The sequence below is a fragment of the Meles meles genome, chromosome 3, assembly GCF_922984935.1.
Source record: "Meles meles chromosome 3, mMelMel3.1 paternal haplotype, whole genome shotgun sequence".
NCBI lineage: Eukaryota > Metazoa > Chordata > Mammalia > Carnivora > Mustelidae > Meles > Meles meles.
Window position 1 is genome coordinate 123,645,037 of NC_060068.1, and position 20,390 is coordinate 123,665,426.

Here is a 20,390-nt window from a genome sequence, read left to right on the forward strand (position 1 = left end):
CTATGTCAGATGGTAACGGGTGCTGGGAGACCGGGAGAGCCGGGGGTGCGGGGGGCACGTGTTTGGTTTTAACGGGGGTATAAGGACACTTCCTCAGGAGGTCAGGGTAGGTGTCACCAAGAAGGAGGCATTTAAGAAAAGATGGGAAGGAGCCACGTCACTGGACGGAAGAGAAGCTTTGCCCGCAGAGAGAAGAGCTGGTGCACAGGTCCAGAGGGGAGGAGCGGGAGAGGGAAAGCGGGGAGCCCGGTGCTGGAGCAGCAGGCCCGCTCTGCACTGCGCCCCTAGAGGGAGCTACATCCCAGCCTTCTCTGTCCCCCATGGCACCGCAAGGATCCCTGCAAACTGTCATTTTCCACATGTGTTCAGTGACCTCCTTGGGCAAATGTCCAGAAATCAAAGCTCTAGATCAAAGGCTTTTCCCATTTTAAATGGGCAGATTCACTTCCTGAAGACTTCTCTTATAACACGTTTCTTCTTTCCTGTCTGTTTTCCTTTCAGATCCACTTTCATCTTCCCCCAAATTGTTTGCCTCCTGCTACTGGAATGTTCAGAAACCTCAGTGGTCACCGCTTGCCCAAGGGAGAAGGCTAAACTCTGTGGCTTGGTACTTAAGGCTTCCTCTGTCTGCTCCCAGCCAGCCTCTCACCTTTTCTCCTGCTGCTCCCTTGCTGTCTGCTCATTTCTCCAACATGCATGGCCTAGTGTGTGCCTGTTCCTGGATAAATGGAAAGCCAGAAACGGAAGGAAGCCGACCTGGTTGGAGGGGTCACGGCCAATCGAGCAGCACTTGGTGGGCTGTGAGAGGGTCTGTGGCCAGCCTTCCCCACACCCCACAGTCCCTCAGTCATGCCGTATCTCTCAGCTGTGTGTCCTTTATTGTCATGGGACCCGACATTTATTCATTCAGCAAGCACATACCCACCACCTGCAAGAGGCAGGCTCTCTGCTGAGCACTCGGGGTGCCCGAATGGGTATGATGAAGGCCAAGTTCTGGTGTCTTTCCCCTTTCTCCTCTGAATTCCTCCAACCCTACTAGGATTCCACCTACCCTGGGAAGCCCCTTGGCCACCCCAAGCCCAGTCAGCTCCCTTTTTCCACCTAAATACAGCACCAGGTTTCTGCCTTTCATGTGGCATTTGGCATGAGTTATTGACACTGTCACTCTTTTCTGATAGTTCTGTGTTTCATCGCTTCAACTAGACTGGAGCTGAGAGAGAACAGATCTTTTTAATGCTCCTTGTGCCTCACAGATTGCCAGCACATTGTACTTGCTTATTAAATATTGTTTGTTGAGGATTTGATTATGCCTCACCTCTGCTCAAAAAAACACTTGAAATCCAAATTCCTTAGCCTGGTACCCAAGACTTTCCCTTTAGGACTTGACTAGACAACACCACCTCCAGGAAGCCTTCCAGGAATGCTCATCTCAGGTTGATGCAGAGTCATGCTTTACACACATGCCCACATGCACCCATGTATACACACAAACACACACACACATGCTCCTCTGTGGTCCTCTGTCACAATAGCTGTCTGCAAGGTGGATGAGAACTTGGTCTTCAAAGGCACAAACCCCTGGGTTCTAATCCTGGCTCTGCACATATTGGGTGTGCTGCTGTTCCCTCTGCTCGTAGAGTCTCAGCTTCCTCATCTGTAAAATAGGCATCAGTCATAATCACCTTTGCCTCCTGGCAGAGATAGAGCGCCATACACTGTGAGAAAAAGTGAGCAAATGCTGCCAAGGGTGTCCAGCCCTGTGCATGGAAAGCCACAGTAAATTAGCCTTATCTTCTTGCTCACCATGTCACGTGTCTGTGGGCTCCCTGAGGGTAGTCCAGAGCTGGATTTGTCCCCTTCCAAGGGCCGGGGCCCGTCGGGATCTGGGACAGGGAAGATGCTTCATCAATACTTGTTGGGTGGGTGACCATGTGTATTTGCCTGTCACCCCAGAAAAACAGAGCATGAACCCGCTGATAGTGAACATGCCTCTCCGTGGGACCCTACTTCCCAGCCCTGCCAGGCTTCCTTGGGCCGCCATGCTGAGCCAGGCTCAGCATCCTTCTGACAGACTCACTCAGATTCATTTACACTCCACTGAATTCCTCCTTTTTATCTTGATCCAGATAATGTATATTTTCCCATTATAATTTAATTTTCTACCTTCTCCCAAACCAGAACACTTTGCCCATAGAGACGTGGGCCACTGTCTGCATTTATAGCATCCTTATTAATCCTGCCCTGACCTCTGGGTTCAGTGCTCAGCCTGGGGAACAACTTTAGTTCCCTTTCCGCAGGGCTGATTAAAATGCTTTTCTTTTAATTGGTCCAAAAAGGAAGATGAGCTAAAAAAAAAAAAAAAAAAAAAGACAGCTTTCCTTTCCCACTTCAGGGTGTAGGAAGGACACACAGGTATGCCCGCATCATGTTTGCAATGCTCTGTGTGAAGGACGCAGGGGACCTGTGAGGGGTAGGCTGATGGGTTAGGATGGTTGGCGGGGTTCATGCACCATCCAGAGACTTTCCTGGGTTTCTGATGGTGACACTGGGGCTTAGAACAACAACAGTGAAATGTAAAACTGGATAACACTGTGGATTCAAGTTCTGCCTTCAGCAAAACTGTCCTTTAAAAATGCTGGTCAGAGGTACCCGGGGGGCTCAGTCAGGGAAGCGTCCAACTTTTGGTTTTAGTTCAGGTCATGATCTCGGGGTTGTGAGATTGAGCCCCATGTTGGGCTCCATGTTCACCACAGAGTCTGCTTAAGACTATCTCCCCCTCAGCCCCTCTCCCCCACCCCTGTGCATGCTCTTTTTTTCGATGTCTCTAAAATAAACAAGTAGGTAAGTAAATAAATACATAAATAAAATCTTCAAATGAAATGCTGGTCAGATACTATGATAATCTTTCAGATACTTACTGCATGCCTTGAGCTACTTTAGTAGGCTTTAAGGCTCTGCTCTAAATGCTTTTTGGGTGTTCATCCTGTAAACTGTCGCATGTTTGGGAAATATATTATTTTTTCCATTTTCAGGTGAACATGTTGAGGCACAATAAAGGTACGTCACTCAACCGAGTAACTTTGCTTTAAATGGTAGGCAGCTGTGGGTAGCGCACGGGGCTCCTTTCCGGAACTGGCGTAAGACACCCTGTTCTCTGGGTGGTGTTCCAGTGGCCGCAGCTGGGTGACAGGAGTACTGGGGTGCCAGCCCCTATTGCCATCTTAGACTGAAGTCTAAGCACAAACCACTATGGTAGCTCTGGTGGCAGAAGTGGGATCAGAACCCAGACAGGCTCTGGAGTCTGTGTGAGAACTCCGATACAAGCTTGCCTCTACTGAGCTGACTCGTGGCAGCTCTTCTGTGACTGAGTCACCCACACACGCACAGATGGGGACTCTTCCAAGTAGTTCCGTCTTGTTGGTTTGCTAAGAGCAACTGGTTGGGAGAGTTCATGAACGTGTCAAGGCCTCAGAACTAAGCCCCGAGGGCAGCTCTCTGGGGTCTGGAGCTCCTGAAGTCAGGTCCTAGGCAAGCCCCTGTATGGGTTTGTATAGGCTAAGAACCTACTTTCAGACAAGGAAGGGTACAGAAGGATGCTGTCAAGTTTGAGATTTCAGTTTCAGGAGATGACAGAGTAGACAAGGAGAAGCATGGTGTTGAGCATCGGACAGACCAGGGTTTCTGTCCTAGACCCACCTTTCACCACCCTTGTGACTTTGGGAACATTAGTCACCAGTCACACTCAGTCTGAGGATGCGACAAGCTGTCCTTGTTGGGTGCCTGGAATAGAGTGTCCCGGCTCTGCTACCCCGGTTCTCTGGCTGTGAGGGCATCTCACTCTCCACAAACTACCTGCCACACCAGCCATCCCTCCTGCTCCCCGGGCCCACAGCCCCTCACCTGGAGAGACCAACAGAGTTCCTGTTCAGTGTGCCCAGGGGAGTTAGGGCTGTTAGTGAGGAGAGGCTCCTGGCCTTCCTGAGCCCAAGTGCTCTGGGAGTAAAATGTTTTCAGAAGTCTCCGCTGTCACCTTCCTTTTTATGTAAAACCCTCACGCAGAGACCCACAGGCTGAATGAATCTTCACTCTGCTTCTCTTTTTCTGTGCTTATTTTTCTTTCCAACTGAGACTTCTGACAAGGGTTCTGGTGACAGCCAAGAAAACATTCTTCAATAAGCCAGAGAATATTTAAAATACCATTTTCCCTGTGCCCCAATAAGAACTACCAAAAATAAAACAAGATTCTTGGATGGTGACCATTTCCTCCTTGTCTGACACACATGGCAGGGGCTGGGGAAGCAGCCAGGGACAAATGTGGTTCTGAGAGGGTATTCTTCGTCCTCCAGGTTCAGGATGCAGGACAATTCTGCCCACACCCTTACTCCTATGGAGTGACATCACAGAGAGCTCGCTCACCCAGCACTTGGCGAAAGCAGGTTACTGACGAGGGTCTGGCTGAGGCTGGGAGATGCTCTGAGAGGTAAGGAATGCACTCACACCCCAGGACCCGAGCAGCGCACCCCCCTCTGATGGGCCTGGCCTGCCTCGTGGAGGCCCCCGCAGTCCCATGACTCTTCTGTAAGCAGTTCTGCTCCAGCCAATAATAATTATCTCCTTCCATCATCCCGTTTCCTCCTGTTGTGAATACTGCCCATCACTAACTACTAGGGAGATTTCATGATGACAAGCAAGGACAAAAGGACAACAACAGTTGTTCTTATCTCGGGATTTGCTCTAAGTGCTCTCCTTGTATTACTTCCCTTAATCACCCTCCAAAGCTAGAAACTGTAATTCTCTCCATTTACAGATGGGAAAATGGAGGCTCAGAATGATTAAGCAGCTTGCCTTAAGTCACACAGTGGAAAGAAGTGTGACTCAACAGAACCCGTCCCTTTGAAGGTCTTGAAGGCCTTCAGTCAAGGTGCCGTCAGTGGGAGTCATGCTCCCTCACCGGTTGAGGATGAGGGTCTGGGCAGCCAGGTCATTTATACCCCCCAAATCCACCATTCTCTGAGCAGGCATATGGCCCCTGGCCAGAGTCGGCCCTCGGCCGGTCAGCGAGTTCTATGATGGACGCCCTGCCCTCAGGAAGCACGTGGTCTGGGTAAGATGGCAAGACGAGTAGACGGGAGATGATGACAGAAACAGTCAGGGTGGATTGTGAAATGTATTCCATCAATTATAAATGTCACTGAGAGAAAGTGCTTTCTAAGTGCATTTTATAGGAATGTAGTTCCGTGAAGTGTTAATACATCTTCCAAAACATATTCGGGGCTCAGCTTTCATTCCTGAAACGGTGGGCTAGGCCGTGCCAGGTTTGTTGTTCTGCACAGGACTTCTTAGGACTTTTCCTCCCCCAATAGGCACGAGGCTCTCCACGCTGCATTTCCCTGATCACGAGGTGCCATCAATTCTAAGATGCACCATTTACACAATCACTGCTCTCCTAGGAAACAAACGCTTTCCCATATGATATATATCAAATGTAAAACACGTGCTGGTTTCCAAAGTATTAATATGGGGAAATCAAAGAGATCTGTTATGAGGCAGGGTTTCCCCAGGACTTTGGGCCAAGGAGATAGCTTCTGTGAGACCGGTGTTCCTCAGTAAAGTCTTTAGACACCATGGGATGGAGGAGCGAGTGTCTCAGAGCTGGGGTGGCCAAGGAGACATTGGGTGAGGCAGCCGGGAAGTGCATCTTGAAATCTGGGCAAGAGGGGGAAAGAGACGTAAGAGACAGGTCAGGTGGGGGCTGGGACTCAGAGAAGGGCTGCCTCCTGTCCCAGGTCCTGTGTCCTGCCTGGCACCCCATTATGAAGGGGGCCTGCAGGGAAAAGGTGGAAGATGTTCCTGGGACATGTTTCCCCACTGCCATTCAGCCAAATGCTGAGTGCAGGGAGCAAGGGGCCATGACCCCTGCTCTTAGGACCTCACAGTCTATCAAGGAGACCCTAAAGTCAGCAGTTTCAGCACAGGCCAGGCGTGGCTATGACAGAGGAAATATGGGTGCTATGGAAGCCCAGAGGATGGTGCCCTTACTGGCTGGGAAGTGGTCAGAGAGGGCTTCCTTAAGGGCTTCCTGGAGGAAGTAGCTTTTAAGTCAAGGCCTAAAGGATAGGGAGAGGTGAACAAAATCAGTAATAGGAACCTAGATGTTGGGGTAGGGAATGGAGCATTGAAAAAGCCTAGGTTGGGCAAGGTCTCGAGGACCATGGGAGGACATATGACCTCACCTTGTAGGCAGTGGAGATGTGGTGTGGAGTTTAAGACCCAGGGCTCTGGAGAGAGCTCACACTGAGTCCAAGTCTCTGCCACAACAATCCTAACTTTGTGACCTTGGCCAAGTGAGTCTCCAGAGTTAAACTTGGCTTTAATCATCTGTAAAATGGGAATGGTGACAGTACCTATCACAAGGTTGTTGTGGAGGTCGTATAGGAAAGAGTGTGTAGAGTGACGGGCATGGAGCACATGGTCAGGAAAGAGCCCTGGCACCAGGGTTGGACAGCGGGGTTTCAGGTTAGGGTTGGACCATGAGGGTTCAGGTCTGGCTCCATCGCGTGTGAGGTGGGAGCCTCATCACCACATTGGACCTCTCTCTCCCACCTGTTCAAGGGAGATGATACCTGTCCAACCTCCTAAGGTAGGATTTTTTTAAGAATAATTTTTTGGTTGCACTCATGAGCACAAGGAACCTGGAGGTATCAGTCCAGGCAGGCATTCTGTTTACTATTTCTTTCTCAACTCCTGCCCTTTCTTGGATGTATTCGCACTCCTTCCATTTGCACTGACCGCACACAGGCATACTCTGAGACCCCAGGCTGCCCCCCAGCTTCAGCTCCACAGATTCGTCTCCAGGCTCCACCCTGCTCTGAGCGTTCCATCCTCTGATTGTTTCATAGGCTGGATATTGGGCTGTTTTGTCTTAAAAAGCCAAAAAAAAAATGAATGATTTAAAATTGTTCTAGGCTCAGGGGAATAAGTTGATGGCCTCACGTCATCTAGGGTTTTTACTTGGGGTCTCCAGCCCTGAGACCTTCTGCTGTCGCTCCCTACAGAGGATCATGGCACGGGCTCGGGCATATGGCCTTCTCTCCGTTTTTGGCTTTGGACCTCACGAGTGCAGAAGGCCTAGGGTTTTCCAAACTCTCGGCAGGGAGGAATTCCTTTCTGTGTCAGGATCCTCCTGGCTACAATCCTCAGAAGGAGGAAGGAGCCTAAGAGGGAGGGTGAATGTCTTCTCCAAGTCGGGGCCAAGAAGAAATAGAGAAAGATGCCATGGGAGGAGAGAGAGGAGGCTTCTCTGGATCTGAGACCTTGCTGGTCTTGGTTCCCACTGAATAAGTCTTAGCCAAGGCAACTTTGAATAAGCCACGTATCTCTTTGTGTTTAAATTACTTTTTTTAACTCAATAGGTACAATTTTTACTACTGCATTTATTGCTCAAATCCTCACAATCAGCCTTATGGATTATTATGTCTATTTTATAGATGGGAAAACTAAGGCTGAGAGAGGCAAAATAACGTGGCTTTGTTGACTGAGCCACTAATGGCTGTAGTGCAAACAAGGGTTTGCAAACTCCAAGCCCGTGAGCTCACACACGGTGCACCCAAAGTCTCCAAACTACTCTTCCCTGTTTCATCCCAAAGGCCAGTCCCTTTGGGCTCCACGGAGCTCTTTCAACATCCAGACCCACGTTTCTGTAATTTTCCACGGACATACCCCAAATCTCTCTTCTACCAAATCACTAATCATGGTATCCACTATTTCCCACAGATTATACCATCCATTTCAGAAGTCTCCCATGTAGCTGTAAGTCTGTTATTTTATAGGAAAACATAGTCAACACAAATATAATCCTTTATCCGATCATTTGGTATTTGAAAAGCACAGGAACTGAGGAAATAGCAGAGAAAGCAAATAAGTTCTGAGGAAGTAAGAGAGGGTGTCCACGCTGGGATGTGAAGCCCAGGGGAAATGGGGATGAACCACGAGTCTCCATCCGGAAGTGGGACCAACTTCAGTGTTGCCAGTCACATGGGTTTCCAGGAGGATCACCTGGAGTCATGGCTGAGCAGGGGTTCTGCACACTGCCAAGAGAGGGGTTGCCATAGCTAGTCCAACACAGGAGCCTCTCTGGGGTCCCACCTGCTCCCCAGCTCAGGTGCAGGTGGTACAGGTGGTTAGAATCACTGGTCCGGGAGACATATGATCCAGGCTCTGACAGTCAAGAGGAAGGAGATTGCAGAGGCCTGAATAAGATGTTGTCCACCACAAGGCAGACCCTCAAAGCCTGACCACAGCTGGCAACCTAATGTTGCCCAAGGAAGGCCCTGCCCAGCCTGTGCTTTATCCCAGCTCCCTGATCTGGCTCACCATAAAGCAAGAAGATCCATTGGAATCCAGGTGGTCCACGGGAAGGCTGGCATAAGGCCTGCTATTGAAATCTCTCTTCTTGGAGTTGGGGGCAAAGCAGTACATCTTTGCAGTGCAAATGGACAGTATATGTTAAGAATATTTAAAAAATATATCCTTTTTGGTTCTATTTTTGGGACCCTATTCCAAGGCAACAATCAAAATGACAGAAATAACTACCTGCATAAAGATATTCTGTGGGGCCTTATTTATAACTGGAAGTAATCTTTATGTCCAACAGCTGGGAGACAGGTAAGTAAACCATAGTCTATCCACCTTCTAGCCATTATGTAGACAGTAAAAGTTGTGTCATGAAGACTTTATATTAATAAGAGAAGATGATTATAATACAATAATAAATGAAAAAGCACAAGAGTATAAAACTTTATATAATCATGGTAGGTTGCAAAAATGACCACAGTGGTTTGTAGATTTCCCTACCAAGAGGTCATCTTTCCCTCCCCTCTTGAATCTGGGCCGGCCTTGTGACCAGCTTGGACTAACAGAATATGGGGTAAGTGACAAGGCACAAATGCCAAGCCTGGACCTTGAGAGGACTTGCAGCTTCTGCTTCTCTCCTTGCTCTTAGAACTAGCACCAGGAAGCCTCATCTAGTCAGCTAAGACACCCTTTGTCACCCTAGTCACCCCCGTCCCACACCAGCTGATAGCCAGCCAATCATGGGACATGAGTGAGGCCTTCCAGGGCCTAATGGGTACATAAGTGGGCCCAGCTGAGGTTGGGCAAGCTCTGACCAGACCAGAAGAACCACATAGCAGAGTCATGAGCCGTTGTTGCTAAATTTGGGGGTAGTTTGTTATGCAGCAGTGGCTAACTGATAGACCTGTCTATGAGTATCACTAGGTGCAGAGAGGGCATTTACAGTGGGGAAAAATTCCTGGAGGAAAAGATTCCAAAATCCAGAGACTAGATTGATTAAATGGTGGGATTACAGATCAATTTTGAATAGATTATTCATTCCAAAATTTTAAAGACTATGTCTCAGCTATTTAAGTGAAAAATACATGTACATTATACAAAGTGAAAACAGGAGCTGAATTTCCTTCTCTGAAGAGTTCTAATACAAACCTCTGCATATTCGTGTTTTGAGTGGTGACCTCCTCAGTCTGCCTACCATGGATACAAAGGGAGGCTTGAGCTGTGTCCTCCAGGTCGGGCCAGGATGGTGGGTTCTGGAGGGCTGTCCCCAGGACACTTGTCCTCTCTCCCAGAGGCTCTGAAGTGGGAAGCATGGGAACTGTCCTTGGTGTTTTCAGTAGCTCCCGTCCTTGAGTCCCTAAGGGCATTCCCCATCCATACAGGGCAGGCAGTCCCACACCCCCATTGATTTTTAATTGTTTCACTGTGTTTGGAAAGCTCCAGAACCAGAGCCGGCATAGCAAAATGAACGTGGCATTTGGAATATAAAGGCCTGGGCCCAAATTACAGCTTTGCCCTTCCTGGCTCCTGCTTCCGCTCCTGGGCACTGACCAAGCTTCAGGGCCTGAGCTAGGCCTGAATGTTTAGAGATGAATCAGACACAGTGTCTTGGTGAGTCCTTGGTCTTACGGGGAGACTTGCCTACTCAAACACCACAGTTAGCGTGGCCCCATAACGTACTGTTCAAGCTGGGCTCTTTTTGAGAGTGGAGGAGGCTGACTGGAGTAAACAGGGGCTCTCTGAGCTACCGGGCACCTGCAGTCACTATCCGGAACCCATTCTCTCTGTATGGAGCTGTAGTCTAGAAGTGCAGTCCAGCGAACAGGAGAAATTCAAACCAATGAAAAAGAAAATCACGGCTTTCCTTTGAATGCATGAGATTGTTCACAGTTACACCTCTCCTATTTTTCCTTTGCTCTGGAATCTTTCCTAACTGAAGCTGCTCCAAAACCCCTCACATGTCAAGCCTCAGAAAATTCTCTAGGACACCTGGCCCACGTGCATTTTCTCTCTTTCCACCACTCCCTCCCTTTCCAGCTCTCAGCTCTGTGTTATGTCTCTCCCTCCTCCCTCTCTAAAGCCAGCTCTTTCCCTCCAGTATCTAGAGGGGCAGGCGGGAGGAGGGAAAGGGAATTGGATAGTGGAGGATGAAGGACTGAATGCTCAGGGGTGGGGAAGGAACAGGGAGGCCCGTGTAGATAAATCTGTTCAGGCTTATTCTTGGCACACATACAGGTGAGTAACACAGTGTGCCAAGTTCAAAGTTAGAACAGGCCCACCTGAAGGAGAGGCACCTAATCCAGATAACACGTAATAAATAGTGACTGAATTATGACTCAAATGCTCTGTGACTTTAGTACAATCACTTAACTCTTCTGAGCCTCAAGTTCCTCTTCTGAAAAAAAAAAGTGAAAGAATGAATGATATGAATGAGGACTAAATGAATGAATGAATGTTCTTATGGCAGTCACAGTCAGCTGACTAACAAAGTTTGGTCCCCACACCCAATCCATGCTGAGAAGTGGTTGCTCATCCAGGACTACATTTCCCAGACTCCCTTGCATCTGGGTGGGACCATGACTGGTCTCCGCAAACGCAATGTGAAGATAAGTCATGCCTGTCACTTCCAGGCCAAGGTGGTTAAGTATCAATCACCTTCATTTTCTCTCTGCACCCTCTCCCTCCTTCCAGTCTACTGGCTAGATAATTCTGGGGTCAGCTAGAGGCCGCAAAATGGTGGAGCCATAAGATGAAGGAGGTTGATTCCAGTGGCAACCACCCAGAGCAGAAGCGTACATTCTGGACTCCCCACAAATGAGAACCACACTGTTATTGGGGAGAACCAATGAAATCTTGAGATTGTTGCTGCAGTTAATCCATTCTGGCTAAGTCCCCTGCCTCTCAGGGTGGTCATGCAGATAAATAAGGTTGGTGTATTGGCTTTAGTGGTGTTCCAAGCCCTGCCTACTCCCAGCCCCGTTCCCCCCAACCGCCCCCCCTCCCAAGAAAATATTCGTTCACGTCTAAATCCCTGGAACCTGTGAATCTGGCCTTATTAGAAAAAAAGGTCTTTGCAGAAGTAATTAAGGATTTTGAGAACATCCTGGATTCCCTGGGAGGGCTCCAAATCCAATGGTAACTGTCTCTGTGAGCAGACCAGGAGACATGGAAGAGAAGAAGACTGTGCGAAGACAGGCAGAGATTGGAGGGACACGGCCACAAACCCGGGAAGGCCCAAGCCACCGAAAGCTGTGAGAGATAAGGAAGGATCCTCCCAAGAGCCTTTGTAGGGAACATGGCCCTGGCCGCCTCTTGATGTCTTGATGTCAGACCTCTGACATCTGGGCACAGTTCTGCCCCCAGAACTGTGAGAGAATAAGTTTTGATTGTTTTAAGCCACCAGTTTTGTGGCAATTTGTTACAGCGGCCCCGGGAAATGAACACAGGGCCCAGCAAGGTTCTGGGCGTGGAGAAGGCACTCAGTCCACGGTGAATTAAAAAATCAGCCCGAGCGCCTCTACAGTTTGCTCCTTAGAGACAGGTTCTTCTGGGCGATTCTGTCCCCTGAGAGCAGATATAGTTCAAATCTGTCTTGTTAACTCCCAGGGAAGGCTCTGGAGGGACTCAGGGAGGTATTTGCACTTAGAGTCAATGGAGACCTTGAGCTTCTTATTATTTGCGGATCACAAACATACATATTTATCGAGGTGCAACAAGGGGGATTAAAAAGACTTTCTCTGCAGTGTCTCTTTTTATTTATTTATTTTTAAAATGTTTTATTTTTAAAATTTCTTTTCAGTGTACCAGAATTCATTGTTTATGCACCACACCCAGTGCTCCATGCAATACGTGCCCTCTTACAATACCCACCACTAGGCTCACCCAACCCCTGACCCCCCGTCCCTCCAAAACCCTCAGTTTGTTTCTCAGAGTCCACAGTCTCTCGTGGTTCGTCTCCCCCTCCAATTTCCCCCAACTCCCTTCTCCTCTCCATCTCCCCATGTCCTCCGTGTTATCCCTTATGCTCCACAAGTAAGTGAAACCATATGATAATTGACACTCTCTGCTTGACTTATTTCACTCAGCATAATCTCTTCCAGTCCTGTCCATGTTGATACAAAAGTTGGGTATTCATCCTTTCTGATGGAGGCATAATACTCCATAGTGTATATAGACCAGTGTCTCTTTTAAACGCTTGCAGGAGACAGCTGGTGGGCCCAGCCCCCTCTGGGCAGCCTGGGAGCCAGCATCAGGAGCAAGGGTGGCTTCCCCAACCCACCCTGCCCCCATGGCCCCAACCCTGGGTCCTGGCTCAGACTGAGTCACAGGCTTGGAGATGACCTTCAGGAGGCCAGGTGGGAACCCTCCTCTGGGTGAGGAGAGGATGCAGGGAGGGAGAGCCTTCCCAGGCCTTGTGGAGAGTGGCTGTGAGGTAGCCAAAGGCAAGGCAATGCCAGGGGAGCGGAGTGGACAGCAGTGTATGGCTTTGTAGACTGTCCACCAGTCACATGTGACTGTTTAAGTTAATCCACGTGAAATAAAATTTTAAAAATTCAGTTCTTCATTCACGTTAGCCACTTTTCAAGGGCTCAAAAGCCACATGCCACTCGCAGCTCCTGTATTTTGGACAGCTTGAATTTCCATCATTGCAGCCAGGAGGGGTAAGAATCTCAGTTCTGTACGTCACCAGTATTGTGACCTTGGACAAGTCTGTCCACCTATAAAACGAGGGCGGTCACAGTACCTACTTCATAGGGTTAGGATCGAATGAGATGTTAGGTTCCCAGTACTTAACACAGTGCCTGCCACATGGTAGTGCCTGGGAACCGAGAGCTCTAGTTATGGGTAGAGAAATCGTTTACAGAAGAGGAGTAAGGCGAGAACACTGCCTGGGAGTCAGTGGACATGGGCCCAGCCTTGCTTCTGACACTCTGAGAGTCTGTAGAGAAATGTCTGAATTCCAATCCCTGCACCATTAAAGCTGTGTGGCTTTGGGTGAGTCACTTCCCCTCTCTGGGCTCAGATAGTTCACCAGTGGAAGGGAAGTTCGCATCTTATTAGATCCTATGCTTCCAGGGAAAGTAAAGGGGTTGAAACCTTTAAAAGGCTAAAATTCTTTGACTCTGATCCCTGCTTTTAGAAACCCACTGGAAGAAAAGAAGCAGAGAGGTGAGCAAAGACAGATGTTCAAAGACTGTCATTGGAAGATAGCTAATAATAACAAACCCTTGAATTTATATAGAAAATTCCTAAATTTATTTTTAGAAAGTATTGCATTTATCTTTAGAATATATTCTAGGGGTGCTTGGGCAGCTCACTCAGTTAAGCATCTGGCTCTTGATTTCGGCTCAGGTCACAATCTCAGGGTTGTGAGATCAAGCCCCTCGTCCAGCTCCATGCTGGGCATGGAATCTGCCTAAGGTTCTCTCTCTCACCCTCTCCCTCAGCCCTTCCCCCACCCCAATAATAATAATAAAAGAATGTATTCTAAACATCATTACTTTGACAGTGGTTTCCTTGGGATGTTGGACTTTGATTGCTTCTTTTTACCTTTCTGTACTTACCAGATTCTCTACAACTTGCCTCTGTTTGTGACTAGAAAACCTGACACTTACAGAAGGCTGTCAACCTATATGATCTCTAAGGGCCCTTGGAGGGATATTCTATGACTCAGCAAAAGGGTAGGAATACTTTGTTTTCAGCCTTGAAGTCCCCACTGCACTGAGAGGTGGAAGGTGGGGGAGGACAAAGGAATGTTATTCAGTCCTTGGACCCCCCGTGACAGGTACCACTAAGATCAGCTAATGCAGACTGGGGCCCTGAATCTTGCCAGAGTCAAATATGTCCAGAGCTGGGGCTTCTTGCTCACTCCTGATCATGGACATCAGACAGGCCATGACCACGCCCTGAAGGAGTTGAGGGATGACACTAAGCCAAGTGCTTGCTATGTGCCAGGCACTGTATGAATTGCTTTCATGGATTTTCTTCCTTTGAACTTTAAAAAATATTAGGGACAAATAAAATATTTTGCATCTAAATAAACACATGCTATTCAATCTTTGCTGGAAATTTAAGCAAAGCAAATTAAAACTGGGACTGAGTTTTTTTCATCCAACCAGTAGGTAACAATTCCTTAATTTGATCGTGTCCAGGATTGGTGAGTATGTGGGGAATCAGCCACTCTATGCACAGGCCATGTACACAGTATGTGGGGAATCAGCCACTCTATGCACAGGCCGTGTACACGCATTTGACGATTGGTGTCAATGTTATGGGAAAAAGTATCCAGTAAGTATCAAAATCTGAAAAATGTTGAAATCCTTTGCTCTAGAATTTTTGCTCAGCTGTCTGATCTTTATTCTAGGGAAATGGAAAGGGGAAAAATTGCAAGGAACGTTTAATGCAACACTGTTTAAGTCACCTGACTCAGCTCTCATCAGCTGGAGGCTACAAATGAGCAACATTTATTTCCATAGACAAGCATCTGGGCTCAGAGGCACAGCTCACAGCTACACAGATATTTCTGGGAATTTGCAGAGATTCCCTATGTGCTCAAGCACCCTTTGCTCTCGTTGGTTCTCCAGCCCAAAGCCTCCTCAAGGAGATGGACTTGTACCTTCTTGGATGCCCTTCCAGGCCCACTCTGACTTGGCTTTAGACTCTTCTCTAAAGGCTGACTATAGGGACGAGAGCAACAGGCTTCTCTCTACCAGTTGGTTTCAGTGAATGGGTTCAGGAGACCAAAGAAAGGATCCCTGGACAGTGAAGTCAGCTCCTCATTCCCCAGCTTGTCCACTGAGGGTCCCAGGCTGCTCCAGGAGACTCTCCTTCTGATGCTGGACACAGCTCCTTTCCCTCATCCCTCAGTCCAGCACGGCCCGGAAGTGCTCCATCATTCCCTGTGCTCCTTACAACCTGCCCACACCATTGTCAGTAGTTCTAAAGCCTCCTCGATTTTCCCAGTTTGAGTGTACCCTCTAAAGTGGTATGCTGGGAAACCTGCTCTCCTAAAAAAAAAAAAAAAAAAAAAAAAAAAAAACAAACAAACAAACAAAAAAAAAGAAAGCCCGACTGGCATTGTTTGTAGATTTCACTTCCCCTGTGGCGGATTTCCGGTTCCCAGCAATTTAACAGCTGGCAAGGGAAGCGCTCCTGTGAAGCTGGTGTGAGCTGGCTGAGCACACCACCAGCCCTGCCCTTCATGCAAGACCCTGACCGGTGCAGGGATATGTTGGGCCGCTGCCTCTGCCGCCGCTGCCATGAGTGATGATGCAGATTGCCCTATTAGAGGGCTCCTGCCCAGGGTCCCAGCATCGCTGTGAGCCCTTTGTTCTCATCACCCCAGAGTCTGAATTCCAAAGACTGTGGTGTGAAAACAACTCCACCAGCCTGCACCTATTCCCTCTGCCTTGTCTCTCCCTCTTCCCCCAAAGCTCAAATCACACCCGGACTGGGCTAGGAAACCATAAACTGCTGCCATCTTCCACTTAAGTGGCTAGGTCATCTTCCTCCCCTGGTTCTGGTCCCCAAACTCTGTCCTTATAGATCCAATCTCTGTCATACCTGCCAGTTCCAGAACAATGATGGGTGTGAGGGTGGGGATGGGTGGGGCAGTCCACCCACCCACGGAGGGCAACTCTGAGCTCTACTAATAAGCAAGCAGGCCCCCTTCCTAAATCCAACAACATGGCTTCAATTAAATAAATACACTGCAGCTTCCCCATATGAAACATTATGGTACAAGCTTTTAGACAAATGTGTTCTGGTATGGGAAAATGACTATAATATTCCGTTACATTAAGGAGCAAGAGGTTTTTTCCTGGTCAAATGATACAACGTGGATGAACTTGAGGACATTATGCTGAGTGAAATAGCCTGACACAAAAGGGGGATCACGGTAGGATTCTACTTATATGAGTTGTCTAAAGTAGTCAGACTCGGAAACAGAGCGTAGATCGGGGTAACGAGGAGGGAGAGATGGGGAGTTGTTGTTTAATAGGTACAGAGTTTCAGTTTTGCAAGATGACAAAGTTCTGGAAATTTGTTGCTCAACGGTAACAATATAGTTACCACTCCCAGACTGTAGACTTAAAATTGGGTAAGATGGTGAATGTTTTTTGAAAAAGTAAGAGATTTTTTTTTTTCAAACTAAACCACAAACCACAGCAAATCCCCAAGATTTCTGTTTATCAAGAGATGTGACAGTGAGTAAGAACCATTCTCGCCCCAGATCTCAGGGAGCTTACACTCCAGTGTGGAGACCCGGGAATGGGGAAGGCACATGAATAAACATAATATTACAGGGACGGGGAGTGCTCGGAGGGAGCTGCACACAGTGCTCCCAGCATGTTAAATCATGTGTGATTAACATGCTGGCCCCAGAGGCGAGGAGAGTGGCTAAGGGAATAGGAGGTGAGGTGAGCACCCCAGAACTGAGACCCAGGGGAGAGGAAGAGCTCCCTAGCAGAGGAGACACAGAGGCGTGCCCTTTGGAGGGAGAGAATGCCGGCATCCTCTCATGAGTATCTAAAAAGACACACCCATCCCCGACCTGCAATGCCCTCCAAGTGGCAGGGCTGTCTCCATGCCTTATCTTCTTCCTACCCTTGTCTGTTGTCCAACTTTTCCATAGTGAGCACGGATGGTTTTGCAGTAAGGAAGAGGCGTAAGAAAACAGTCTTACCGCACAGATGGATAGCAGGGCTCTTTATTTATTTATGCTGTTCCTTGTTTCAAAGAGGATTTCAAGCTGCTTACAATTATGTTAACAATACAGCAGGCTAAAATACCTTGTCACTAAGTAAGAAAAATGAGGGGAAGCAAAAACGTGGCTGGAAGAGTCCGATTGGAAAGGCAGGAGGCCTCCCTTCACTCAGAGGGGGCGACCCTGTCGGCTTCCTCATCACGTCCAGTCTTGTCATCTAATTCAAATATGAACATTTCTTTGTCCTGTTCTTACACCTTGTCTTCTCAACTCCATTGAAAAATCTTTCACTGCCATTTCCTCTGTCTTTTGTGACTTTCTCTCCTTGAAAATATACCTTTTATTTTTCCATCGTGCATTTTTGCAGTTTTAAAAATCCACCTCGTCCCTTCCCCATCGGGACCCACCGCGGCACAGTGACGGACTCAGAGCCTCCACACTGTAGGGCCTCAAGTGTCTGTGAGCCAGTGGCTTCCCTAGGACAGAGCGCGACTCACAACCACTCCCTGTGGCACACAGCTGGAGACACACCCTCTGCACGGGCTCTGGACACGGTTGCCAATTTGATGTATGGGACTTATTATCCCAAGTGGTGGCAGAGAATAGATATTGATTCAAAAGTGTTTAAATAAATAAGTGGATGCACAATCCAGAAAGGGCTATAGACTAAGGAGATGGGCTTACACAGCCGCTGAAGCGGACTCCTGAAAAAACACTGCTTCTCTCGAAGACTGTGCCTCAGGGCATCACGGAGGGCCGGACCCGTTGCATCACGTGACAGGGGAGTGACCTTGGGCAAGTCATAGGAACAAGACCTTTTGGGAGGACTGCTGAGAAGAATGGTTATGTGTGTACATTTGTATGTGCATATGCACATGTATGTATGTGTACACACGTGCACACGTGTGTGTGTATGTGCACGTGCGTGTGTACACAGGCATGTATGTGTGCGTGTGTATTCGTGTGTGCAGACGTGTATAGGTGTGTGGATGTGTGTCTGCCTATGCATGTATGCATCGTGTGTACACTGTGTGCCTATGCACATATCTGTATACACGTGTGCACAGATGTGCATGTATATGCACACATATGTCTGTGCGTATATGTGCACGTGCATGCACACATGCATATGTGTATGTGTGTAACTGTATATGCATGCTTACACATATACACACGTGTGCACGTGCGCACACATGTAGGTACACAGTGCACACACATGTATATGCATGCACACATATGTATATATATGCATTATACACATATATATGTATATGTATTTACATATGGATGTGGCTCATGCCCTGGCACATAGTAGTTGCTCAATTAATGAAAATACCCTCTTGTAACACTGCCCTTCTCTTCCACTTGTGCAGCAGTGAGCAGCCTAAGAACATACGGAGCTTTTCTAAAGCTCCCCCATACCACTCGACACAGTTATCTCAGGCTTTTTCAGCCCCACTGGTTCAACACTACCACAGTTACCAGCAACAGAAAGTTTCCCTTTGAAATCACTTACAGTATATTCTAGATACCATCACTGCATAACAAATGCCCTCAAAATATAGTGGCATAAAACCATTGAATTTGCTCATGGATTTTTGTAGATAGAGAATTCAGAGAGTGCACACAGGGGGTGACTAGTCTTGGTTCCGTGATGTCTGAGCCTCAGCTGGGGGTCCTGAAGAGAGGTCTGGAGTCACCTGCAAGCTCCTTCCCTCAAGTGTCAGCGGGGGATGCTGGTTGTTGGCTGAGAACCGAGCTGGGGCTGTCAGCTGGAGCAGCTGTGCGTGGCCTTTTGGTTTCCGCATAAAATGATGGCTGGCTCTGAGGGGAGTATCACGAGAGAGGACGCCCAGGGAAAGCTGGATCACTGTGTATGACTTAGCTTTGGAAATCACACAGCATCACCGCCATCACATTCTACTGCCCTGGTGGTTACAGAGCTCTGCCAAGGTCGAAGGACACAGATACCCCTCCTGATGCAGTGATGTCACATTGTTAGATGAGCACGCGGGATGGATTGCATGTTGGCATTGGCATCTTTGGAAAATACAACCTGCCTGTCACGTAGCTTAGGTGATCTCTTATTTTTCAAAAACACTGAAGAGAGGTATAATTATCTCCATCCTAGAAATGGACAAACTGAGATTTAGAGATACAAAGTAACTTGCCCTGGTTACTTTATTTAACCCTCCCTGAACCTCAGTTTCCGCATCTATAAAATGGGTAGAAAAATCTCTACCTGACTAGATTGTTATGAGCCGGCAGTGCTCATTATGATAGGGTGTTGGAAGTTTGGAGTTGGGAAGGCATTTTGTGATCTCTAACAGTCTGTGTTAATGCCGAGCACTACTCCGTATTGTTGTAGCTTCGTTATTTCCTTGCCCTTCCCCTGCAGCCACACAGGCAGCTAGGGACCCGAATTTTTCTCCACACCCTCTGGAGAACAGAGCTTGTCCCAGCATTTTAGAGGGGGGCTCACTTTCAGGCAACAGTAGAGCTTATGGTCCACCTTCCTTGCCTGTTTCCCTACCTTGTGAAGAGTGCTAATGCTTGCTTACAGATTCCAAACATGTAACCCTTAATAACTCATTCAGTCGATTATGAGCAAGTGGCCTTTTGGTCATACTTGAAATGGCTCTGTTGCATGCACCGTGTCTCTCTCCCCCAGGGGGAGTCGGAGGAAGGACTGGCATTTTTGCGTTTTGCATGGGCAGCAGAAGGACTCTTCTGGCTCCTGGATGGACCAAGGACCATCTGGGAAAACCGCTCCTCTGGGGATTCATTCTAGGCTCCGTGTCCCTCCTTGTCAATCTACCTGTGAGGTCTAAGGCCTTAAAAGACCCCCTTGCAGCTCACTGGTCATATCAAGAGGCACAAATCTCTGCCCATGCCTCCAAACTGTACTTCAACAGTCTCTGGGAGGCCGCTTGGCTGAGCAGGCTGTCCCTGGACCTGGCTGGCTGGAACAGCTGTGAAGGCGTCACTGCTTTCAGCTTCTGCTTGGCTGGACTCTAAAAGGTGGGTTTCTCTTCCTCTGCCTCAAATCTTCGCTATCCCTAACACTCATCATTATCCTAAACAAAGTTAGTTTAAAAAAATCCCAGCAACATAGTTGAGAAAATTGAGGCTCAGAGAGATGCCGTGACCTGCCCAGGGTCACACAGCATTTAAGTGCCAAAGGCTCGGGAGGGTTTGGATGCTCCTATGGGGATTTGCCAGCCCCCTAGAAGCTGATAAACCCAACCCCTTGGAGCTCTAACTCCTCCTCCCTCCCTTGTGTCAACAAAAGGAAAATCATTCCCTATTCCCGGCTTCCCTGCCAGCCCAGAGA

The 20,390-nt window shown here is 48.2% G+C and overlaps 1 protein-coding gene across 1 annotated transcript in view; it reads right to left on the reverse strand.

The window, feature by feature from the left end:
- KCNIP1 (potassium voltage-gated channel interacting protein 1) overlaps positions 1 to 20,390 on the reverse strand; it is a 340,350-nt gene that overhangs the window by 289,560 nt on the left and 30,400 nt on the right. The gene's annotated exons all lie outside the window — the stretch shown is intronic.